The sequence below is a fragment of the Equus asinus genome, chromosome 7 (assembly GCF_041296235.1).
Source record: "Equus asinus isolate D_3611 breed Donkey chromosome 7, EquAss-T2T_v2, whole genome shotgun sequence".
Lineage (NCBI taxonomy): Eukaryota > Metazoa > Chordata > Mammalia > Perissodactyla > Equidae > Equus > Equus asinus.
The window spans coordinates 42,521,448-42,545,785 of record NC_091796.1 but is presented as its reverse complement, the minus strand read 5'-3'; the positions used below and the strand labels follow the sequence as shown (position 1 = coordinate 42,545,785).

General features: G+C 37.9%; 1 long non-coding RNA gene across 2 annotated transcripts in view; it reads left to right on the top strand.

Annotated features, from left to right (window-relative positions):
• The window catches only part of LOC139045771 (uncharacterized), a 70,029-nt gene extending 53,425 nt beyond the window's left edge, over positions 1 to 16,604 (top strand). Inside the window, exons 3-4 of one of the 2 annotated variants that reach the window (XR_011504860.1) lie at positions 12,745 to 12,838; positions 13,814 to 16,604. This is a non-coding gene — a long non-coding RNA (uncharacterized lncRNA). The remainder of the gene's footprint in view (positions 1 to 12,744; positions 12,839 to 13,813) is intronic. The other variant, XR_011504861.1, reaches the window with a different exon arrangement.
• Positions 16,605 to 24,338: the final 7,734 nt, after the last annotated feature.

Here is a 24,338-nt window from a genome sequence, read left to right as displayed (position 1 = left end):
GGAGACAGGTTAAACAACTAAGTAAATAAAGATAATTTTTTAGAAAAAGTTTAACTCCCAAGAATACACGGTTTTAGTACATTGGCATGACATTTTCAGTCAAGCATTCTTTTTTTCAAAGCTCCATTCAGCAAGCATTAATTGAGCAGTAAGGACTAAGAGAAAGGTGCACAGATTCAATCCTGGAGTCTGGCCCTTTTTATGAGAGTGACACTGAGCAACGGATTTAGCCTTTATAAACTTATTTTTCTCATTCATAACACAGAGAGAATAATACTACTTATTCAAATGATACTATCAGTACTACATAAAATAATGCTGAGAAAATGTATTTGGTGCAGTGTAATCTCTTGACAGTCCCCCTGTGGCCTCGCTTCCAATTATGTTCATTCTTTTCATTTTCCTGAATGGACCATTCTTTTTATTCATGGTTTGTTTTGCTTTTCTACTTGTACTACCTAAAAAGCACTTCTTTTTTTTTTTTTTTTTTTTTCCTTTTTCTCCCCCAAGCCCCTCAGTACATAGTTGTACATTCTTCGTTGTGGGTCCTTCTAGTTGTGGCATGTGGGACGCTGCCTCAGCGTGGCTTGATGAGCAGTGCCATGTCTGCGCCCAGGATTCGAACCAACGAAACTGGGCCGCCTGCAGCGGAGCGCGCGAACTTAACCACTCGGCCACGGGGCCAGCCCCTAAAAAGCACTTCTTTCCTATTGTGAACTCTTATTTAACAGTACAATTCTAAGTTGCCCATCATCTTTTCTTTTTTTTTTTTTTTAAAGATTTTTATTTTGTTTTCCTTTTTCTCCCCAAAGCCCCCCAGTACATAGTTGTATATTCTTCGTTGTTGGTCCTTCTAGTTGTGGCATGTGGGACGCTGCCTCAGCATGGTCTGACGAGCAGTGCCATGTCCGCGCCCAGGATTCGAACCAACGAAACACTGGGCCGCCTGCAGCGGAGCGCGCAAACTTAACCACTCGGCCACGGGGCCAGCCCCTGCCCATCATCTTTTTTATAAAACCCATGTTAACTCTGCCTCCTCTTCTATCTTCCCAACAGGTAGAATTGACCTTCCTCACTTTTATGCTTCCTTAGTGTGTTGTGAGGTTTCTGTCATAGCAAGCACAAATTTGTGTTTCACCTTTTTTTTTTTTTTGAGGAAGATTAGCCCTGAGCTAACATCTGCTGCCAATCCTCCTCTTTTTGCTGAGGAAGATTGGCTCTGAGCTAACATCCATGCCCATCTTCTTCTATTTTATGTGGGACACCTGCCACAGCATGGCTTGACAAGTGGTGCGTGACTCTGCACCTGGGATGCAAACCGACAAACCCAGGGTTGCCGAAGTGGAAGGTGTGAACTTAACCACTGTGCCACCTAGCCCAGCCCTGTGTTTCACTGTCTGTTTACATCTTTGTTTCCTTCACTAATATAATATAAATATATAAGGATTTAAATATAAATTCTGGAAGCCTTAGAAATGCTTCATGCTTACATACTCTTCTTAAGAAAATTGCATGAAATGTAATTAACATGCAATAAGTGTTGAACGGATGCCAGAGTGAATAAATGCATATTTCACACATTAATATCATTATTATGGATAGTATTAGGAATGTACGAGATCCAGTGAGTGCTCAGAGAGCTTACTAGATGCAGTTATTGGGCTAGAAATTTTGTAAAATGTATATTACATAACCCACTGAAACTTGTATTTTCAGGCAAGAAACAAATATTTCAAAATTAGAAATAACTTTCCTACAACCATAGCAAAATTGAGATTGACAATAAAGGCTACCTTAATTTAAAGCTTCCCTCTCTCTCTCTCTTTCTCTTATTCTCCTTGAGAGAAAGACAAGAAGGTATATATATACCCACACATACCATATACATATAATATATGTAATTATGTAATAAAAATATATTTTATTTATGGACTGAATTATATCCCCTCAAAATTCATATCTTGAAGCCCTAACCTCAAGTACCTGAGAATGTGACTATATTTGGAGATAAGGCCAGGAGAGGACTACAAATCAAAATTAGTACAAAATTTTGCTAAATTATCTCGACATGAATCAGAAATAGGTGCAGGAATATATTTTTATGATGCTAAACAGGGAGAAAAGAATAATTTCAGATATATTGTTGTGGGTCTAGCTACTTGCACACCCACCTCCTATCTAAGTCCTATGATAGAGTCGATGAGAAAGTCTCTTCACCATGACTTTCAGAAATATATTGATGGGGATAGGAATAGAATCTTTGAAAAGATCTAATTTCTATAGATCACGGGTCAATGGGAGATACTGCTAATGAAATGGATATTTTTCTTCAGTATCGATGCTGAAAACAATCAAGAAGCAGCTCTAATTTATAGGAGGAAGATATATTTACTCTACTTAGCACCAGAATGGTCTGAACTAGATAAATCTTTGGTGGTTACTTATTGATCATGGTGTCCTTAGAAATAAATCCTGTATCTACTCAGAAAGCTCCTACTTGATTGGTGGAACTGGGAATATTTTATGTGTGCCAATCAGAGATCAGATTTGAGCCACCATAATAGCCATGCCTGGTACCCAATTCCTAAACCTGTATCAGATCACAGAATCCAAGTCCTCTGAAGTCCTCTGGATACACTTGAGTAAGGAAACTCTGGTAATATCATAAAAATGTGTTGTAAATTTCTTTCCTAGCCTTCCCTTATAGCTGTTTTCCAGGTTTACTGTCGACTGAGTAAAGTAAAATGCCCATACTATTTGAGGATGATTGTATACTGATTCTGAGCTAATGCTAACTTTGGGGGATCCACAGCATCACTGTGGACCACAAGGATAACGTGGTCTCATTGGTTTCTGGGGATAAAAGTATATACTCAACAATGATCACAATTCCTACATTAATTCCCTGACAGAGTTAGAGATACTGGGACATGAGGTGGTAATTAAGAGGTCCTGGAATTTTTCTTTTCTTCCAAAATAATAAATCAAAAATAATATTACATGCTTGAGGGACTGCAGAGCATAATGCCAGCATCAAAGATCTGCAAGATTCTTATCACTTTTCCCCAGTTAACTCACCTATTTGATATGGGCAGAAGCCAGATGTTCCTGGACGACGACTGTTGGTTACTGTGAATGCAAACAAAAGACAATTGCAGTAGTATCTCTTCTTCCTGTTGTCTCTTTGCTGTAGGAAATCAGTGAAAGCCTTTGTCTCTGCTTTATTTATTTCTACTACCATAAGGTAAAGAATACCAGAAGCACTTTGCAGTCAGTCAGTCAACAGAGGTAGCATTATATCTTTAGTCTTATGCTTTAGAGCTGAATCAATTATCTGGATCGGTGTTGTAATTCAGTTTTACAGAGCCTTGTTAATCCCAGTTCTCAAAGTACATGAAATTGGACTAGTAAAGGGATTGGCAAACTGTAGTCCACTAGCCAAATTCAGCCTACAACCTGCTTTTGTAAAGCCTGTGAGCTAAGTATGGTTATTACATTTATAAATGGTTGTAAAAACATGCACACACAAATATGGGGCAGTAACTAAATATGGCTCATAAACACTAACATTTATTTTCTGATGCTTTAGAGAAAAAATGCCAATCTGTGATCTACTACATCAATAATGTGATACTATTAGACTCTAGTAAGTAGGAAGTGACAGTAGTTTGAATGACTTATAATACAAATTTATGTCATAAGCTATAAGATAAATCCCATGAACAAATGGACCTCCCAATTCTGCAAAATTTCAGTGTTTCTGGTGTTCTAGGAAATTTGAAAAATATACTCTAAAGTGAAGTATACTCATTAGAACTAGGAAAGATGCACAATGCTTTATTGAGCCCCTTTAGGTTGGGAAGAAAACATTTGGGTCTATCCTATTTGTTAAGTTATCCCAATGGCTACCAGCTTTGAATAAGGTTCAAAGCGAGAGAATTCTCTCCATCTCTCCAAGCTACAATGCAACCAGTTCTGCACTTGGCCCCATGAACCAGAAGATCCAAAGTTACTTAGATTTTTGTGGAAGATTGGAATGTTCTGTGGAATTAGTGACAAGCTCTAGTAAGAACAGAGGTCAACAAACTCGAGCTTATGAGGCCTATGCCTGATTTTATAGAGTCTTATTGGAACACAGCCATGCCTATTCACTTAGAGACAATCTTTGACTACTTTTGTTTGTGCTACAAAGGCCAAATTGAGCTGTTGTGATTAAACCAAATACCTAAAGTATCTACTATATGGCTCTTAAAAAAAAAAATGCTAACCTCAGGATAAGTGGATCACAGAGGATTACCTTAGGATTTGGGGAAATTAACTTGTCAAATATCGCCCTCCTTTCAAAAACAGGCTTGACTTACTCCTGATTCATAGTAGGAACTAACTGACTGAGTACCAGGTGACCAAGTGACTGAAGTCAATAATTAATTGGATTTTATTGGAATCACTGGCCTTAATGAATTCAAGAATGACCGGCAGCCCACTATCATCAAGTGGAAGTGGCACGTAGAGGACTTGCTTCTGGTGGGAACGTAAGGCGCAGTCAGTTGCATGAGCACGTGGCTTACACTACTCATGTTCCTACTCTTCCCTCACTGTCACTCCTCTCCCAATCCCCACCTTCCTTCTCATGGGAATTTCCCTAGGACTAATTGACTGAAGAGGGAAAATAGCGCTCCTGGTTAGCAGACCATAGGCTGGAAGGAGACTGCTGTAGCATGGCGGCTCCACCGACCTAGAAAGAAAAGTGGAGAAGGAAATCTTTCAAAGAGACAGAACTTTAGGAGGTATGTTTTGTGGTTTATTTTTCCTGGAAGAAACATCTCTCTTCCCAGAAAGGAGATTTCTGGTGGAGATGCCTGGAAGGAGATATACTTTTATTCATGAGTAGGGTCTAATTGTTTGGTAGATGTTCAGGAACTTGAAAAGAACAATATAGGAGGATTGGTAACAAGAAGTTCTGGGAAAGATGTAAGAGGTACATGGACAGATCTCTTAGAATGGGGCTAGAGTGTGATAAGATTTTGTTCCATGTAATTTTTTAATACAACATAAGTTGCAAAGGAGGCTTTCAATAAGCAGATGAAAAAAGATTAATTGCCCTGTGGATATCAGTTCATTTTTTAAGTCACATCATTACTTGCTCAATTAGCTCATGAATGAAGTGTCCATGTTTGCAAGGATGGAGCATTTGCATGAGCTCCTCATTAGATTTTCCTCACCAAGGCTGAACTGACTACTGTCACCACTACTCAATGTGCCAAAGTACTGATTAACTCTGTAAAGTCGTATTTATATAATCAGGTACTGATTTATTTTTGTGGATTTCGATTTCCTTTCCCTGCCTGTCATGTTCCTGCCTTATTCACACAAAGAAATGTATTTTAGAGCAGAAAACTAAGGTAATGGACTGATGTTCATGATAACCACTGATCTTAGGATGGACTCAACCACTCAGATGCAGCTGGCTTTATAGATAGTAAAATTCAGACACCAGCAGATGATAGCATTTTGTGAGGTTAGTATATTTTCAAAATAGTGTAGTTTATGCTCTGAAAAAGCTACCAACATGTGCAGCTGCTACCAGAATAGCCAATTTACATAGATTCAGTGGTATTAGAAATGGATAATTCAGAGTGACAATTCTGACAACTATATCAATAAACTCATTATTAAATTTATTTCCTCTGTCTTTGTGAATCTGGGCTCTGTTGGTTTAGAGTCTTGGTATAACAGGGAAGGCTGCTTCTGCAGGAGGCAAGAACTGTGAGGGGTCTGAGATTTTATCCTTCTTTCAAGCTAACAAGTTAGCTGGTCACAGTTTAACAGATGCAGACAGAAGAGAGGAGACTCTGAGTAGGAAAAAGCACTTTATTACTCACAGCACAGCAAGAATGCACTTAATGGTTGTGTTGATTCTCCTTCGCTTTAACCCAAGTCCAGGGACTGACCAAAAGTAGATGCTGCACACACAGTGAGTTTGCATACAGGTGTTATTGACTGAATGTCTGTGTTCCGCCCAAAGTCATTTGTTGAAGCTTTAATCCTCCATGTAGCTATATTTGGATATAGGACCTCTAAGAAAGCAATTAAAATTAAATGATGTCCCAAGGGTGGGAATCTGATTTAACAGGACTAGTGTCCTTATAAGAAAAGATACCAGAACACTCTCTTGCGTGTGTTTTCTCTCTCTCTCTCTGAGAGAGAGAGGCCATGTGAGCACACAGCCACATACAAGCCACGAGAAGAGGTCTCAGAATAAAACCTATTGTGGCAGCACCTCAATCTTGAACTTCCAAGCCTCCAGAACAGTGAGAAAAAAATTTCTGTTAAGCCACCCAGTCTGTGGCATTTTGTTATGGCAGCCTGGAGAGGCTAAGACAACAGCTGAGGAATTCGAATCTTAAGAAATCTCAATTTTTTATAATGGATTGCAAGCAAACCCAACCAAAATTTGCCCCACATGGAGACGTTAGCTTTATTAAACTGGACAGCAAACAGATCTGCCTTCTGTTCAGCATCAGGTGGATACTATTTCCATCTTCCAAAGTTTTTTGCTATACAAACACTCTGGAAAAAAAAGTCTAGCACAAAAGTGCCTACACTAGCAAGAGGTACAAAAAATGGAAGAGATCCAGAAGAATTGTCTCCCAAATCTAATGAATACAAAACATCTTATATTAAATGGAATACGTGGCTGCATTCTGGCCATCTCAGGCTTTTCATGCCCCTACTACTTTATAGGTTAAAATTATATTTTGATGATGGCTGCAGTAGCTAGTGTAGATTACCAAGAAAAATGGAGTTGCTACCACAAGTTGGGATGGTAAAGAGAATGTTTGAAATGCAGGGGAATACCTTGATGTGCTTCTTAATCCTACAGTACCTAGTGATAAAAGATAATATAAGAGGTATGAGCAAGGTCACCATGAACTCAGGTCCCTCAGGAATTAAGCCACAAGTAAAGTAAAAAAAAAAAAAAAAAAAAAATCTTACTTTCAGGTAAAAATCCTGAGTAGTTGTATTCTGGTTAGGGGTAAAAGAAAGAGGAAACTTGCAGTGAAGAAAAGAAGGTAAAAATACCAACTATGGAGGGACTGGCCTGGTGGTGCAATGGTTAAGTTCACGTATTCCGCTTCAGTGGCCCAGGGTTCACCAGTTTGGATCCCGGATGTGGACCTATGCACCGCTTGGCAAGCCATGCTGTGGCAAGCATCCCACATATAAAGTAGAGGAAGATGGGCATGGATGTTAGCTCAGGGCCAGTCTTCCTCAGCAAAAACGAGGAGGATTAGCAGCAGATGTTAGCTCAGGGCTAATCTTCCTCGAAAAAAGAAAAAACACCAACTATGGAATTGTGGTAAGTTGCATAAATTAAAACTACTAAATTAGAAAAGTATCTACTCGTGTTTTGTTCTTTGTTTTGTAGTATTTTCCTTCATGTTTAACCCGTAATTCCTTTGCTAATTAAATAAGACATGCAGATGGTGGTTAAATATAAAATGTAGCCTCATACTGATTTTGTAATTAACTGGTAGATTCTATACTTTACCTGGGGCTTATTCAAAGACCTGAATTTAAACGCAGATGTATCTTAGTTTTCTCACTTTTAGGAAGAGGGTATGCTTACTTTTATTGAATGAACACACCATTTGTGTTGTGTTGTTTAGGGAAATGTATGTGTAGGAAAAAGGTATATTTCGATTTTGAGTAGGCAAATGTGGAATGTAGTGAAAATCTATCATGGTTTTAGTCTGTGTTTATATCCAATATATTTAGAAATCACTTCCTAAGTTTGGATTATATCCTATTTAACTTGCATGTCCCAGCACAAATGGCACAACTCATTTTCCCAGGCTTTCTTGTTGCTAGTGCACAGGCACATGGCCTTGGTTTCACAATAACTCATATGGGCCTGTTATTTGAAATAAAGGACACAGGCATACGTAAAATCTATCTTTTGGTAAGAATTATGGTGGTAGTATCAAGCTCTGTAGGGGTCCATTGTTGGAGCTTCCAGCGTCCTGTTCTGAGAATCATAACTTCAAGCTGTGATATTTCTGTTGGATGTGATGTTAGTAACACATAGGGCGACGGTGGGGATTTCACTAGAATAAGCTCCTTGGTGTGGACATGCTCCCACTATGTGTTTTTGGAGCTCAGCTTTCTAGTCCACTTGGAGATTCTGAGAGCTACATAACAGACTGTAATATATCTCTCTCTAAGTAATGTAAGAGGGTTTTATTGTTTATTACTAAGAATCTTGAGTGATATTTCTGAAAACATCCCTAATCAACACTCATACTGTTACTTTATCTGGGTATAAAATTCTATTTTAGAAATCACATGCTGTGAAAATTTTTATTTTTGTTGAAAGCTTTTAATCACATGTAGCGCTCATTGAACGGTGGCCATATAACCACCTCCACAGCTTCCCCCATCATCCAAGTTGCCATCATCTCTCTCTGGATTATTGCAAAAGCCTCTTTGCTTTTACCCTTGCCCCTAAATCTATTCTCAACAAAGCAGACATAACAATCACTAATAATAAGTCAGATTGTAAGTGAACGTAAGTGAGGCCATCTTGTTACACTAAATAACTTTTTCCTAGTTAAAGCCCTTCTATCATGTGATCCTTATAAATTGCTGCATGCTTTCATGATTTTCTGGCCCTGATCCTGTGCACAAACCTTGCTGAGGTACTCTGATAGCTTTGTTCTTAACAATCTTAACGAATTTTCCTAAGGATTAAGAAGGCCTCCAGGAAGAAAGAATACCTGTGGGATATTCATCCTCATTGACAGAAGAAAAGAACAGTGAAAGAACCTGGAGCCTGTGATGAACAAAGGCCAACATTTCTAAACCTCCTCCTTATCGTCCCTTTTCCCTATCTACCTACCTCAAGATTCGTAATTTTGGAAGGCGGGTTTTTTTTGAGACATTGGTCACCCATCTTTTGATTATGCTGGCTAATAGAATTCAAGCTTCGCTTCTCAGGCTCTAACTTGTTGTGGTTAATGGCTCAGATCACAGCAAGCAGAGTGAGCCCATTGCTCAGTAACAAGATCCTGGGATCATGGCATTCTCTGCTTAAAAGCCTCATTGGTCTCTTTGTTCTATTATACTAAATGCTAAAATCATAACTATGGCTTAGAAGATACTTGGTTGGGGTCCTGGATAACCCTATATGTTTCTGTTGTTACTCTGGACCTCTTTCACTCTGATACAGCCACGCTGGTTCCTTGAACGTATCAGGCTTCCTCTGGCCTCGGGTTTTCACCTGTTCCCTCTGCTAAGTACTTTTTATACCAAATAGCTGCATGGCAGGTCCCTTATTTCCTTCAGAACATTGTTGAGACGTCTCTTCTCAGTGTGCATGTAGTCTTCCCTGACAACTCTACTTAAAATCATAATCCTGCCATTCTCCACAACCTAGTTCCCCACCAGGTGCAGAATTCTCTATACCCAGTCCCCAGCTTTCTCTTTCTTGGTGGAACACAGCACCATATAAATTATGGTAGTATAGCATACTATTAACAGCACAGACTCTGGCACCAGATTATCTGGATTCAAATACAGTAGTCCTCCCTTATCTGTGGTTCAGCTTTCTGCAATTTCAGTTACCCAAGGTCAACTTCATCTCAAAACATTTAGATGGAAAATTCCAGAAATAAACAATTCATAAGTTTTAAATTGCCACACCCTTCTGAGTAGCAAGATGAAATCTCATGCCATCCCACTCCATCCCACCCATGGATGAATCATCATGTCCCACCCAGGACATGAATCATCCCTTTGTCCAGCATATCCACACTGTATACACCACCTGCTCTTTAGTTACTTAGTAGCCTTCTTGGATCAGATCAACGGTCGCGATGTCACAGTGCTTGTGTTCAAGTAACCCTTATTTTATCTAATAATGGCCCAAAAGTGCAAGGGTAATGATACTGGCAGTTTGGACATGCCAGAGAGAAACTGTAAAGTGCTTACATTAAGTGAAAAAGTGAAAGTTCTCCACTTGAAAGAAAAAAATTCACATGCTGACATTGCTAAGATCAATGATGACTTTTATTACAGTATATTGCTATAATTGTTCTATTTTATTGTTAGTTATTGTTGTTAATCTCTTACTTGCCTAATTTATAAATTTAACTTTATTATAGGTATGTATGTATAGAAAGAAACGTAGTTTATGTAGGGTTCAGTGCTATCCGCAGTTTCAGGCATCCACCTGGGGTCTTGGAACACATCCCTCATGGATAAGGGGGGCTACTGTACTAGTTTGCCTCTTAAAAGTCACACCTTTGGCAAGTTACTTTTTGTCTGTTTTCAGTTACTTCATCTGTAAAATATGGATAATAATAGTTCTTGCCTCATAAAATTGATGAGGATTAGATGTTAGTTTATGTACGTAAAGTGTCAATGCACAAAGTAAATACCACAATACCACGAAAGTATTTGTTTATATTAGCTGTTATTATGTAACATTCCCGACTTTTTTTTCTTGCCTTTCTCTCATGACGAGAATGTGAGTTCTATGAGGACAGGGATTTTTGAATCACATTACATTTATCTATCTATTATCTATCTATCTGTCTACCTATCTATCAATCTATCATCTGTCTATAGCAATATAAATATTTACTGCTATATTCCCAGAAGCTAGAACCGTGCTGTGCACATAGAAGGAATTCAGTAAAGATGCACTGAATGCACTTCAGCTATATTTTGGAGTAGGTACTTGGCTATGTGGGAGCATCCCCAACATCCAGTCCTGTCAGTCTTTTTCAATAGCCTTCAAAATTTGCAGAGAGGAATCCTTTGAACTCTGCTGAGTGGTATCAGCCCGGCTGTCTGTTCTCAGGCTGAAAGCTGTTGTTTCACTTTTTAATATGTGGGTTTTGTTTAATCTATCTGTTTTTGCTGCGATGGCCAGCACTCCCTTGTTTAAAGATCCTTTAGTTTAACCTCCCCAGACTTTAAACCCTCAGCCACGAGGAAGAGGGGGGTGGAGTTACCTGGCTGAGGGAGTTGGAGAGAGGTTCTAGATGCCTAGCAACTCTCTAATACAGATTCTTAACCAATGCTCCTGTTTCCTGACCCTTGCTCGCCTCTCATCAAATGTAAAGGTCCTCATTGCTTCCAAATCCTGAGGCACCCACAGTTCTGTAGAAACCACAGGCATGCTCTGAGGCTCCTGTGCCCATCCTCCCTGAAAACTCTTAGGATTCAGTTTTCTCCAGTCTTCTAAGTCACCCATCATTCATCAATCTGCATTCCAGCATTCAAAATTTTATTGTTTTCTCCTTATATTTCAGTCTTCTCACCTTTTCTTTGTTCTTGTGGATTTATGCCTACTAAAAATATCTTAATGGTCCTTTCAGTGAGATGCTGGGAGAGAACAGATGCTAATCTGTGAGTTCAAAACACCGTTTAATAAGCCTCTGATCTTTCCATTATAGTAAGTGCTTCACTCTGTTGATGGGGGTGAGAGAGATGATAAGAAAAAAAAATGATTTTATGAAAAATAAGTATGAGTTAACCAGCATATCAGGGCTTTCTATACAGAAAGAAACCAGTGTGTAAAAATGTGTACATTTCCTAATTTGTTTTAAGGATTATCTGATGTATTTTCAAACACTAATGTCAATTGTTAGGTTGAGATCGGGCTATCTCACGTCAGCAAAGTTCTTAACAGAGAGTTTATAGATCAGAATCACCTGGGGTAGGTTTTTAAAGCATGTAAGCCCAGGTTCTCCTCTGAAGTCCTATTTTAGAATACCCAGGGTCAGGCTAAAATAAGCATCACAAGCTTGTCTAATGTATAATGTTATCAAGAACTGTTCAACTAGAGCAATTGAGTGAAATGGAGTAAAGTTTAGTGACATATGTTGAAAACCGTTTTACTGTGTAGTTCCCTGAATGACAAAATGAGACATTTGTATTTCACTTAATCATTCAATAGATATTATAAAACCATCTTATTGTGTTCCCAGTCATCAATGAACTCATTCTTTAATGGGGGAATGTTGCACTCCTTAGTGTAAAATGACCACGATTGCATTGTCTGTGACAAAGCAAAGGACACGCATATTTCCTTGCAGGTCTCTGATGAGTTCTTTTTTCCTGATGCCCAAACAATATTAAAATGACAACAACTTGGCTGGAAACTGTAGTGAAGAATGAAGTACAACCAAGATCTCAAGGAGGCTTGGATCCCTACGTGAAATCTTTCCCTGAAGGCAAGCAGGGCACACAGTGTAGAGGACATAGTGACACCTTCCCTTGTGGGGATAGTGTCGTTGATGCACCTGTCCAGCAATGACTGGATAGGCACACTCTTCAAGTCTAAAAGTACCTTCTTAGATCAAGGACAGGTAGATACGGAAATTTAAAAAAAAAAAAAAAGAGGGCAGGGCCAGCCCACATATAAAGTGGAGGAAGATGGGCGCAGATGTTAGCTCAGGGCCAGTCTTCCTCAGCAAAAAGAGGAGGATTGGCGGCAAATGTTAGCTCAGGGCTAATCTTTCTCAAAAAAAAAAGGGCAATTGTTGTTGAGAGAATCGTCCTTTCACCTCCATCTTTCTCTGTAGAGGGACGTCTATTAGTGTAATAGTTTCACCTATTCTCTGCGTCTCAAGGAGATAAATGGATTATCTGACTGATAATTGTAGGAGCACCATCAAGGTATGTATTCTTCATTGCATTTCCCAATCTTTCTTTTTGTAACTTGTTTATCTGCAGGGAGTATGTATTCCATTCCGTTTTTGTCATGCAGTAAAAGGAACCTGTCCCATGGGGAAGAAACCCTGCACTGGATCACAAGCAAAATGGATGAGTAAGTCTTCTCAACTCTGGAGTGAATTATTAGGCTACTATATTCTCCAATAGCTGTATCAATAGTAAAGTTCATATTTAGCACTCTATCTGCCTGATGCTTTGTCAGGAGAACACTTTACTGGCCTTCCCAAACCCCAGCATTTTTAAGTACTTAGATTCTACTGGCGAAGGCCTCAGGGCTTGCTAGAGAAGAGGTTTGCAAGTAGATGCTTCTTTCCACAATGGCTGCTTGATAAGTAAATGATAGTATTAAGTAGTAGCAGCAGTAGGAACTGACATTTATTGAGTGCTTACTACAATCCAGGCACTATGAAGAAAAATGTCAAAGAGGTAACTTTATTTAATAATCTTCAGGAGCCAGTCCAGTGGCGCAGCAGTTAAGTTTACGTGTTCTACTTCGGCGGCCTGGGGTCCGCTGGTTTGGATCCTGGGTGCGGACCCATACAGTGCTCATCAAGCCAGGTTGTAGCAGGCATCCCACATATAAAATAGAGGAAGATGGGCATAGATGTTAGCTCAGGACCAATCTTCCTCAGCAAAAAGGGGAGGATTGGCGGCGGATGTTAGCTCAGGGCCAATCTTCCTCAAAAAAAATGTAACACTCTTCACAATAACTCCAAGAGGTAATTATAATTATATCCCAACATTAGGGATGTGAAAGCTAGTTGTAAGGAGATAAAACAACATACTCAAGCCCACAAATCATTAATGAATGAGGCTAAAGTTGAACAAGTTTCTCAGTCTTTGTCCCTAATCACTTGTTATTCTTTGACATTTTCTAATTAATCACTTTGAGAGGATTATTTCACATTTTGTAATATCCTTGTTTTTAATGCCTGCTCCTATCCAACAATTATGCATAGTTAGAATCTTGATCCTACTTTATGTAATTTAAATCTGGAAATTATTTTACCATAGCCTTTCATTTAGTAGTTACGACAATGCTAACTGCATGTCTTATTTTGTAACACAGCTCAGAGAAGGCATCTGGCACAGCACGGAGGGAAGTGTGCTGCATTTAGAAGACTTGAGTTCAAATTTCATCTCCATCACTTATTAACCAGAGTACACACTTATTGGGCCTGGAGGAAAGAGTGGCTTGCGATAATGTCTTATTCATTCAGAATAGCTCCCATCAACCTATCATTATTCGTGATTTAGCTTCCCACGCTTCACAAGTTTGATCCAGGAGATAGATATCTATGCTCTTAATTATCAATTTTAAAACTATAAGTGCAAAAACATAGCAAAACTTAATATAGTCCTATGAAGAGTTTAACTAAACTACTCCATAATATTGCTGGCTTGGCGTCCATTTTGTGTGGCTAAGTGGCCTGCAGATGCCTTGAACAGACACCCACCCCTTCTGTGAGCACATGCCCTAGATAAGACACAGAGTTACGAGTAAATATAAGTTCCGGATATTACTCCCTCAACATTCGTTGCGACAAACAGCCTCTCCTGCCTCCCAGCTCCTTCCCCTTGGATGTCTCTTAGAAAAGAGTCCTGAAGAGCTTACCAAAACCCTACTCTTTTTGGTTTGAATTGACCAATCCAGCCTTAGCCTAGGAACCCCAAAGCACTCCACCTGCAAGCCCTAATAAAAGGCATGCGCTCATGTCCTGTTGCTAGCTCTGTGACCAAACCCTACCTTGACCTCCTTATGTGACCCCTCAAGGCATTCTGGTACTTCCTCCAGGATCTGTGAGTAGTAAATTTCTCTATGTCAATTCCTTTGTGGTCTTTTTTTGAGTCTCATGATCCATCATCCCAGGGGCTCTACCTAACAAATGTTAGTTTAACAAAGTCAAAACAAGTCCTCAATGTAAAAGCAACTATAATTGAAATGGGTAATTTGCTTGTTAATTTTTTAAAAGTAAACAGATCTTAAAACTCCAGAAGATGCTGTTTCAGCATATCTCGTTTGTTGCTTTTGTGAAAAGCAAGTCCACACAACACCAAATGAGGTAGGGGTTTAAACAATGTCTGTTCCATCAATCAATTCAGAGGAACATGTAGAAACATGTGCAAGCTGTTTCCTTGTAGCCAGTCAGTATGGCAGTGGTGACTGAAGTGATTTAGAACCACATCTTTCCAGTTTTAACCATATTTAGCTAATCGCTGAATTTCCTAGCTAAAATCTACAGGCAGACTCATTTGAGAAGAATTCTGCTGCTACTAAGTGTAGGACTCGCTAGAGACAATTCAGGTATATGATTTATTCCTTAAAGTAACCTTTCTGGTAATCCAGTAAGGTTGTCTATATTAACTGAATAATTGTGAAATCATTCTGACTCACTCCATGTATACTGGGATGGATCAAAGTCCGCAACTAGCTCTTGAAAATATATTTTTTTGAGTAAAACTATACATGCTTAATAAACGTAAATAGGGGAAAAAATCAGCATGCCTTGCCTAACTTTGGTCAACAATGGAACCCAACAATCACTAACACACAGTGCCTATCCTGAGTCAGGCTTCTTCTGAAGTAGAGCAATTTTGTAAAGTGACTTTGGAAGTAAAGGATCTAAATATTGATTTATTAATAATTGCCAGTGCCTATACACTCCTTGGAAAGGCTTTCCATATTCCCAATTTGAGAAAAAATGAATTTGCAGGACCCTTATTGAGCATTTCCCCACTTCTCTTTCCAGCTTCATCCCTACATACACTACTAACCACTGCCCTCCATCTAGGTTTCAAATACTTTCATGTCCTTGTTTATTCTATTTTCTCTCTTTCTTACTTTTTCTCTTTGTTGGAACACACTTTGTCCTCTTCTTCCCATGGATAACATTTATTCATTTTTAATTCCATTCATGAGTGTCACTACCTTAGGGGAATCTTTTGATGCTCCTGAAGGTATGACATATCCTTAGGAAATACTTGTTGAAGGAATATATGAATGTCCTATAAATAATGATAAATCATCTTCTACTTTCCAATATTTAAATTGCTTTTCTCTTATCTTCTTTGCAGAGCCTAGAATTTTCACAACATTATTAACAATATTGTTGATTTGTTCTTGTTACTAACTGGGATTGAAAGGTCTCCAGTGTTTATTTCCTGAGTCTGTTTACTATTGCTTTTAACTAGATATTTTCTCAGAATCTTCCTATGGACCCCATTGTCTATCATTATTAATTGATAAGTTAATATCCAATATATGATATTTCTAATATTTTAGTTTCAGTCTTTAAAATACTCTAATTGAATGATATCTCTACAATATTTCAAGCCTTCATTACTATTCCCTGTATTTCTCTCTGATCACAGATTTTCAGCTATCTCATGCAGTAATTTCATATATATATATAGTGATGGTTAATTTTACTTGTCAGCTTAACCAGGTTGGGGGATAGCTGGTTAAACATCATCTCTGGATGTGTCTGTGAGGGTGTTTCTGGAAGAGATTAGCATTGGAATTGCTGGACTGAATGAAGCAGATGGCCCTCCTCCGTGTAGGTGGGCATCACACAATCCATTGAGGGTATGGATAGAACAAAATGGTAGAGGAAAGTTGAATTCACTCTGGACCTGACTGGTTAAGCTGGAACATCAGTCTTCTCCTGCACTTGATGTTCCTGATTTTCAGGCCTTCAGACTTGAACCGGAATCTACACCATTGGCTCTCTGGCTCTCAGGCCTTCAAGCTACATTGCCAGCTTTCCTGGATCTCCAGCTGACCCAAGACAGATCATGGGACTTCTCAGCCTTCATAACTGTGTGAGCCGATACCTTTTAATAAATCTTTATCTATATATAAATATTTATCCCCTATTGGTTCTGTTTCTCCAGAGAATCCTGACCATTGCATACATGCTGCCACTGCTGCTAAAGATAATTATAATAATAAGAAAAATTTCCATCCTTTGGTTATTTCCTGTAAGTCAGGCATGCTTATAAGTGCTTTATAGACACTATCTCCTTAGGTACTAACCCTGTGGGGTAGAATATAGGCTCCATGGGAAAACAAAACATAGCCATCTCATTCACTGTCGTGTATCCAATGAATACTACATACCTTGCTCACATATTTTGCTCTATTAGATATTTATTGAATAAATTACTGGTAATTATTATTAAGTCCATTTACAGATGAAGAAAGAGAGGACCAAATATGTTACATAACTTTCTCAAAGCCAGTTACTAACTGGCAAATCTGTAATTCATAGTAGAGTATTTCTGACTCCATTACACTCTCTCTTTTTGCTTGAGGAAGATTAGCCCTTAGCTAACGTCTGTGCCAGTCTTCATCTACTTGGTATGTGGGTCACTGTCACAGCATGGCTTGACAATTGTTGCAGGTCCACACCCAGGATCTGAACCTGTGAACCCAGGCAGTGGAAGCAGAATACATGGAACTTTAAGCACTCGGCCATGGGGCCAGCCCCTCCATGTTACACTTTTGAATACTATGATAAATTACTTTTCTCTCATCTTTCCACCCTCCTGTTTCCCAGGTCAATAAACCCACTTTTACATACATTTCTTTCTCTTTCTAACCATGAACTCATTGCTTTAAATATTCTCCCATTGAAATCCTCAATTTTTCTTCAGCTAATGAATATTTATAGAATAAATGAAGAAATTAATGAACAGTGACTGAGGTGTCACTCTAAGAATGCACAATAAACTAACTTTATATTAAGACAAGGAAGATATAACCTATTTAATGTACTAGTTAATAATGAATGAATTATTACGCTTAATGCTTTAAACACATCAGAGTAGAGCAGCATGCAAAGCATGATAGTGCAGTATGCAGACTAGGAAAGAGAACATGGAAAGACATCACTGTATGAACTAAATTATTGGCTTATGAAGAGAGTATGCAAATAATATTGGAATTAACATTAAGGATTCTCTTTGTACAGCAAGAAAATTCTTTGAGAAAATTCAAGAGTTTTGACTGCAATGCTTTTGATACAGAGAATGTGGTGTTCATTGGACACTCTAATAAATTTTTAAATGGCCAGCATACTCACACATTTAGCATTTCATACCAACATAAGGACTGTATTTATGAGAAATTACCTTAAATATTTGGATTCACGGCAGTGTCAGGGGCAGCAAGATACACCCATATCATTAAACTATGAGTGTGATGGTTAGTTTTATATGTCAATACCCAGTTATTCAATCAAATACTAATCTAGAGATTTTTAAATATGATTAAATAATCAGTTGACTTTAAGTAAGGGGGATTTTCCTATATAAGCTGAGTAGGGATGATTCGATCAGTAGACAGACTGTCGGATTAAAACTGAGGCTTTCTTTAAGAAGAAATTCCACCTATGGATAGCAGCTTCCATTCTCCTGTGCCCAAGAGTTCCAGCCTGCCCTTCCAGGAGGTCTACCCTATAGATTTCAGATTTGCTTCACCAGCCCCTATAATCCCATAAGTCTATTCCTTGCAACAAATCTCTTAAGATAAATATCCTACAGCTTCTGTTTCTCTGGTAGAATTCTGACTGATTCAATGCTATATGCTTTTGTGATAAAAATGATGCAGTGGTGTGCGTGTGTGTCCTTATTCACACACATAATGCTCATCATCCTGAAAAATTATTAACAAAGCTTTTCTATTTTGTGAAGTTCAGGGCTGGGCTATGAGTTAGAGTAAATATAAATTTAATCTTCTTATCTCCATAATACACACAAGTTGAGGGTTTGTCAATATTTCAGTAAGGTCTTTTGAGCATTTATCATCCAGCATTGGCAGTTTTGACAGGCTAACTACTTGCTGAATACCAAATGCAAAAGCACTAAGCTGTCATTTTTAGACATGTTATTACTTTGAAATGATTATTATTTAAGATAACTCCTTCCATATATTTAATTCAGACTCTCTACATCTCAATTGTGAAGTGCTTTGATGTAAATTCTATCTGTATGCAGTATATGTAATATTAAAGCTTTTAATAAATAGATTTTTGTTTTCAAAGGATTTTTGATTATTCTTAATACATCAAGGTATGAGATACACTGTAGTTTGTTTATACTGATGTCATATTAATACTTCAACATACCAAATGGAAGTTCCTACAGAATTTGATGATTACTTAGGCATAAAATATGTTTCTTACATTATTTCTCCAAAGTTCATTTCAAATGTCATTATAAATCAAAATTCAAACAACGTCAAGCTTTTTCAATAATCAGGGGATATAGATTTTTTTGTCTAAGAGTAGAAAAAGCTTACAGAAAATTGTATTGAAAAGAAGCTTGTAGAAAAATAGACAAGAGAACTTCAGACACACATGCACACATGGAATGGAACTATTTCTACATCATTATATATGCATAGGCTTGATTCACCCTTGTTATGAGTTTGTATTCTTAAGCGAAAGATGAGAATAAACTCATCAGCTGGTGAAAAAGTGCATTTGCATGATATCAAATTCTATAACTCATTAGAGTTTTTCTAATCAACTCATCTGAATAACATATGATGATGATGATGATGATGATGATGATGATGAAAATGAAGATAGAAGAGGGCAACAACTATTTTTGCACAGTAAGGCTAGTCTATAAGAGTATAGTCCAATTAGATGGAACGGAAACATTTACCCCATATGATTTATTTATCTACACAGCTGCATGATGTTGATGGGAATCAGGAATGCCAATTTTATTGTTTATTCACAATTTTAGGACTAGTACTGTGGAAGGGAGCCCCAGTCTGATTTTCCCCCAAGCAAGCTCAGATGGAATGTACTCAAGGATGAAGTGAAAAAGCAGTAGAGGGTTTCTCAGTATAATTCTAAACTAATTCATTTATGAATAACCAGTAACTGAAATTCTATTAGCAAATTTTATAAAGGAAGGAAAAAAGGTAAATAATAGCATGAAAAAATGTACTCAAAATGATAACAGAAGTTCCTAATAAAAATGAAAATGAATTAGTGTACTATGCAATACAAAACTTTTAAAAAATATATAGCTGTGTGGGAAAGTATGTACCAAATTTTTTGGAAAAGGAATCTTTACTTCGATCAATATCAGTTGCCATACTTTAAAATCAGGAATCCACAAGATGCTAAGTATTTGCAAAAGAGAATTATAATGCTCATCTACGTCACAATAGTCACTCAGATTCTAAGTCTACATTATGTCTTACTAAAGTTTAAACTAAATTGAATAAACAGACAGAAGCAGTTAAGTTTTTCTTTTCCTTTTTTAAAAGCATAGCCAAGGGCCAGCCCCGTGGCCAAGTGATTAAGTTCTTGTACTCGGCTTCATCTGCCCAGGGTTTCACTGGTTCAGATCCTGGGTGCGGACATGGCACCACTCATCAGGCCATGCTGAGGCAACGGCCCACATAGCACAACCAGAGGCACTCACAACTAGAAGACACAGCTTTGTACGGAGGGGCTTTGGGGAGAAAAAGAAAAAAAATAAATAAATAACGAAGATTGGCAACAGTTGTTAGCTCAAGTGCCAATCTTTAAAAAAAAAATAAAAAGCATACCCAAGTTTACATAATAATCTCCTGTCCCCCAGCTCCTAGATGCAGAGATGGAGGTAAATATGGTGTCAGATTCAGAAGGACAGTGGGGACTTTACTCTGCTAATCTTTGTTCTATGTTAGTGACAACCATCAGAGAATTAACACAGAAGAAAAACCCTAGAAGATGCTTCAAGTGAAAGTCCCAGAGCAACTTGAAGAAGAGCACACACCTGAATTCCAGGGAAGGGCAGAGCTGGGAGTGTTCCCTGGGACAGGGTGAAGAGATGTCTCCATCAGCTGAGCATCACTTCACAATAGGAAGTTGGATCATGAAGGGTTTTCATGGACCTAATGGGAAGTTTAGTTAATCTTAAATATAACTTATTTGTGAAAGACTGCGGTGTTTTAGGAAAACGTTTCACAATTTCTTCACATGTGTATGTAGCATCATTAGTTTTTACATCTAAACTAAATTTTAGATGGGAGATGAGATTGTAATGGTTCATTTATGTGTCAGCCTGGCTTGGCCACAGTACCCAGATATTTTGTCAAACATGTCTGGATGTTGCTGTGAAAGTATTTTTTTATTTTTATTTTTTGTGAGGAAGATTGTCCCTGAGCTAACACCTGTTGCCAATTTTCCTTTTTTTGCTTGAGGAAGATTTTCACCGAACTAACATCTGTGCCAATCTTCCTCTATTTTATGTGGGATGCCACCACAGCATGCCTTAAGTGATGCTAGGTCCATGCCTGGGATCCGAACCTGTGAACCCCAGGCCACTGAAGCAGAGTGCATGAACTCAACCACTACACCACCAGGTCAGCCCCAAAAGCATTTTTTTTTTTTTAGATGAGATTAACATTTAAGTCAATAGACTTTGAATAAAGCAGATTACCCTCCATAATGTGTGTGGGCCTCATCATTTTATTAGTTGAAGGCCTTGAGAAAAAGACTGATTTCCCCTAAGGAAGAGGCAATTCTACCAGTAGACAACCTTTGAACTCACACTGCAACATCAGCTCTTCCCCGGGTCTGCAGCCTGTGGACCTATCCTACAGATCTTGGACTTTCCAGCCTCCACAATCATATGAGTTAATTCCTCAAAGTAAATCTCTCTTTGTCTCTCTCTCTCTGTCCTCTCTTCTTTCCCTGTCCCCTACCTCTGTTGGTTCTGTATCTGGGAAAACTCTGACTACTACAAAGTTGCCGTGGTCCATTACATTTATGTGTGAATAACTTCAACAAACTTTTATTGTTTTACATTTAGTCTATGATTCATTTGTTGAGAATTTTTCCATCTATGTTCAGAAGTGATATTGGCCTGTAATTTTCCTTCTTTTTGTTTGCTTGTATTTCTAGTTCCTTCCCCAGATTTAGGAAGTTCTTGGCTATTATTTCTTTGAACAAACTTTCTGCTCCATTCTCTCTCACTTCTCCCTCTTGAGTACTTATAATTCTCATGTTGCATTTCCTAATTGAGGCAAATATTTCTCGGAGAATTTACTCATTTCTTTTTAGTCTTAGTTCTCTCTCCTCCTCCATCTGAAGCATTTCTATATTTCTGTCCCCCGGATTGCTAATTCTGTCCTCCATAATATCAGCTCTGTTATTTAGATTTTTCTTTACCTCATCCATTGTGTTATTCATCTCCAACATATCTGATTAGTTTTCTTTGTTTCGATGTCCTTTGTGAAGAATTCCCTCTGTTCATTAATTTTGTTCCAGATTTCATTGAACTATCTGAATTTTCTTGTATCTCATTGAGTTTTTTTTTATTATAACGCTTTTGTATTCTCTGTCATTGAGATTGTAAATTTCTGTTCCTTCAAGGTTGATTTATGCGTGCTTGTCATTTTCCTTCTTGTCTGGACTATTAAGTAAAGAAATAAGAATATATTACTTCATACTGTTTGATGGTGTGGATTTGTGCTTTCTCATGGTGATAGTATCTGGTCAAAGATTCCACCTGCTAACACAGAGGCAGTGGGTCAGAAGCTTTTATTCTGAGCCCACCATGCACCTGGTATCTGTGCTTGTCCTTTGGAATCTTTGCTGACAGGACCCATCTTCTATTGCTGGCTCACTCTTGCTCACATCTGTTGCCTTTCTAAGATATATGCAGGCACTCTGGCTGACCAATTGAGCTGGAGTGCAGGGCAGGGGTAGGGACACTTTCTTTCATATGTGAAGTCCCAGGGGCATTCTCACTCTGCCCTTGCTATCTGCTTTCCTGGTGTGCTGGCTTGATGAAGACACCCCCACAATAGCTTAGCCTCCTCTGTTTGGAGCTTTCCCATGGGCCATGAGGGAAATTGGACAGTGAAGGCATTCCCACAGAGAGTCACCCCTCCTGCCTCTTTTCTCAGAGCCAAACACAGTCCTGCACCCTGGGTTGCTGCCAGGGAGGGAGATAAGATTCCCTTACCTCCTTCCACTTCCTTCCAGGGGGTCCAGTACCTCCACCTTCAGACACATGGCTCTGTGCGTCTCTCAGACATCTTTTGTGTTGTGTGAATGTCCTCTGTTAGTTTATGGATGTCCTTTTCATTGTATCTTAGTGGGGAGAGCATCTAAGAGAAGAGCTCACTCTCCTATGATGCTCATGTCACCTCTAAAATTGATTTTTGCATGTGTTTTATGTGTTGTAACTGTTCTTTTGTAATTGCATATTTTAGTTGATTTTCTTACGTACAGAAGTGCAATTTGTTTAGGCTACTGATTTTTTTAATCTAACAGGCTTACTAAATTTTCTATTAATTCAAGTAATAGTTGAATAAATTTGGGGAAGTTTCTATGCAAACAATCTAGTCATCTACAAATATTGACAGTTTTATTCTCTTTTGTGTTTTTGTACTACTGTATACTTTCTTTTCCTATTTTTAAACTACTTTCTATTTTTTTCCTATTTAATTAAAATGAGTAGACTCCAATACACAAACTTTCTGTAGGGAATTTCTTTACATTTCTTGTTTGTTGATTTCATTTACGTGTCTTGTTTGATGAATTTTTGTTAAGAAGTTCTATTTTATTTTTAGTTTGTTAAAAATAGCTATAAAATTTTGAATTTTATGGAATGTTATGTCTGCAACTATGGAGATGGTCATATGTTTTTCTTTCTTAAAATGTTATTGTAGGTAATTACTTTAGTATTTTTCTAGTACTTGCATTCCTGAAATAAACACAATTTTATTATGATATTACCTTTTTTGTAATTTGCTAAGACTTTGTTTAGAGTATTATTTATACTCAGAAGTGGGATGGGTATGTAATGTTCCTTTTTTAATTAGTCCTTCTTTGGTCTTGAAATTAAGATTTTATTATTCTCATAAAATACTTTGGAAATTTTTTTCTATTTTTCTCTAAAAGTGTTTGTTTAAAATTGAATTTATCTGTTTATTAAATACTTATTATTCTCTAAAGCCATTCAGGGAACACTAAAATTTAGATGTAGTCTCTTTAATGGTTATGATAGTTTTGGGTTTTCTATTTCTTTTACAGTCAGTTCTAATATATTGTATATTTCTTTTTTTTTTAAGATTTTATTTTTCCTTTTTCTCCCCAAAGCTCCCAGTATGTAGTTGTATATTTTTTTGTTGTGGGCCCTTCTAGTTGTGGCATGTGGGATGCCACCTCAGCATGGCCTGATGAGCAGTGCCACATTCACGCCCAGGATCCAAACCAGCGAAACCCTGGGCCGCTGAAGCAGAGCACATGAACTTAACCACTCAGCCATAGGGCAGCCCCATATATTGTATATTTCTACAAATGTAATTCTCCAAGTAATTTTTAAAATTTATTGGTATAAAAAATCCATAAATTCCTCTTATTAACTATCAAGTGTTGTATTATGATATAACATTTATACAGAAAAGTCCATAAAACATAAATATAGTTTAATAATTTCCCAACAAGCAAAACCCACATGAAAATAAAGAACATTTCTAGCACTTCAGAAACCCAAAATATACTGCTTAACATCCCTAAGTCTTCCTTCTTAGAAAAGTTTGTTAATCTGACTTTTGTGGTAATAGCTTATTTTCC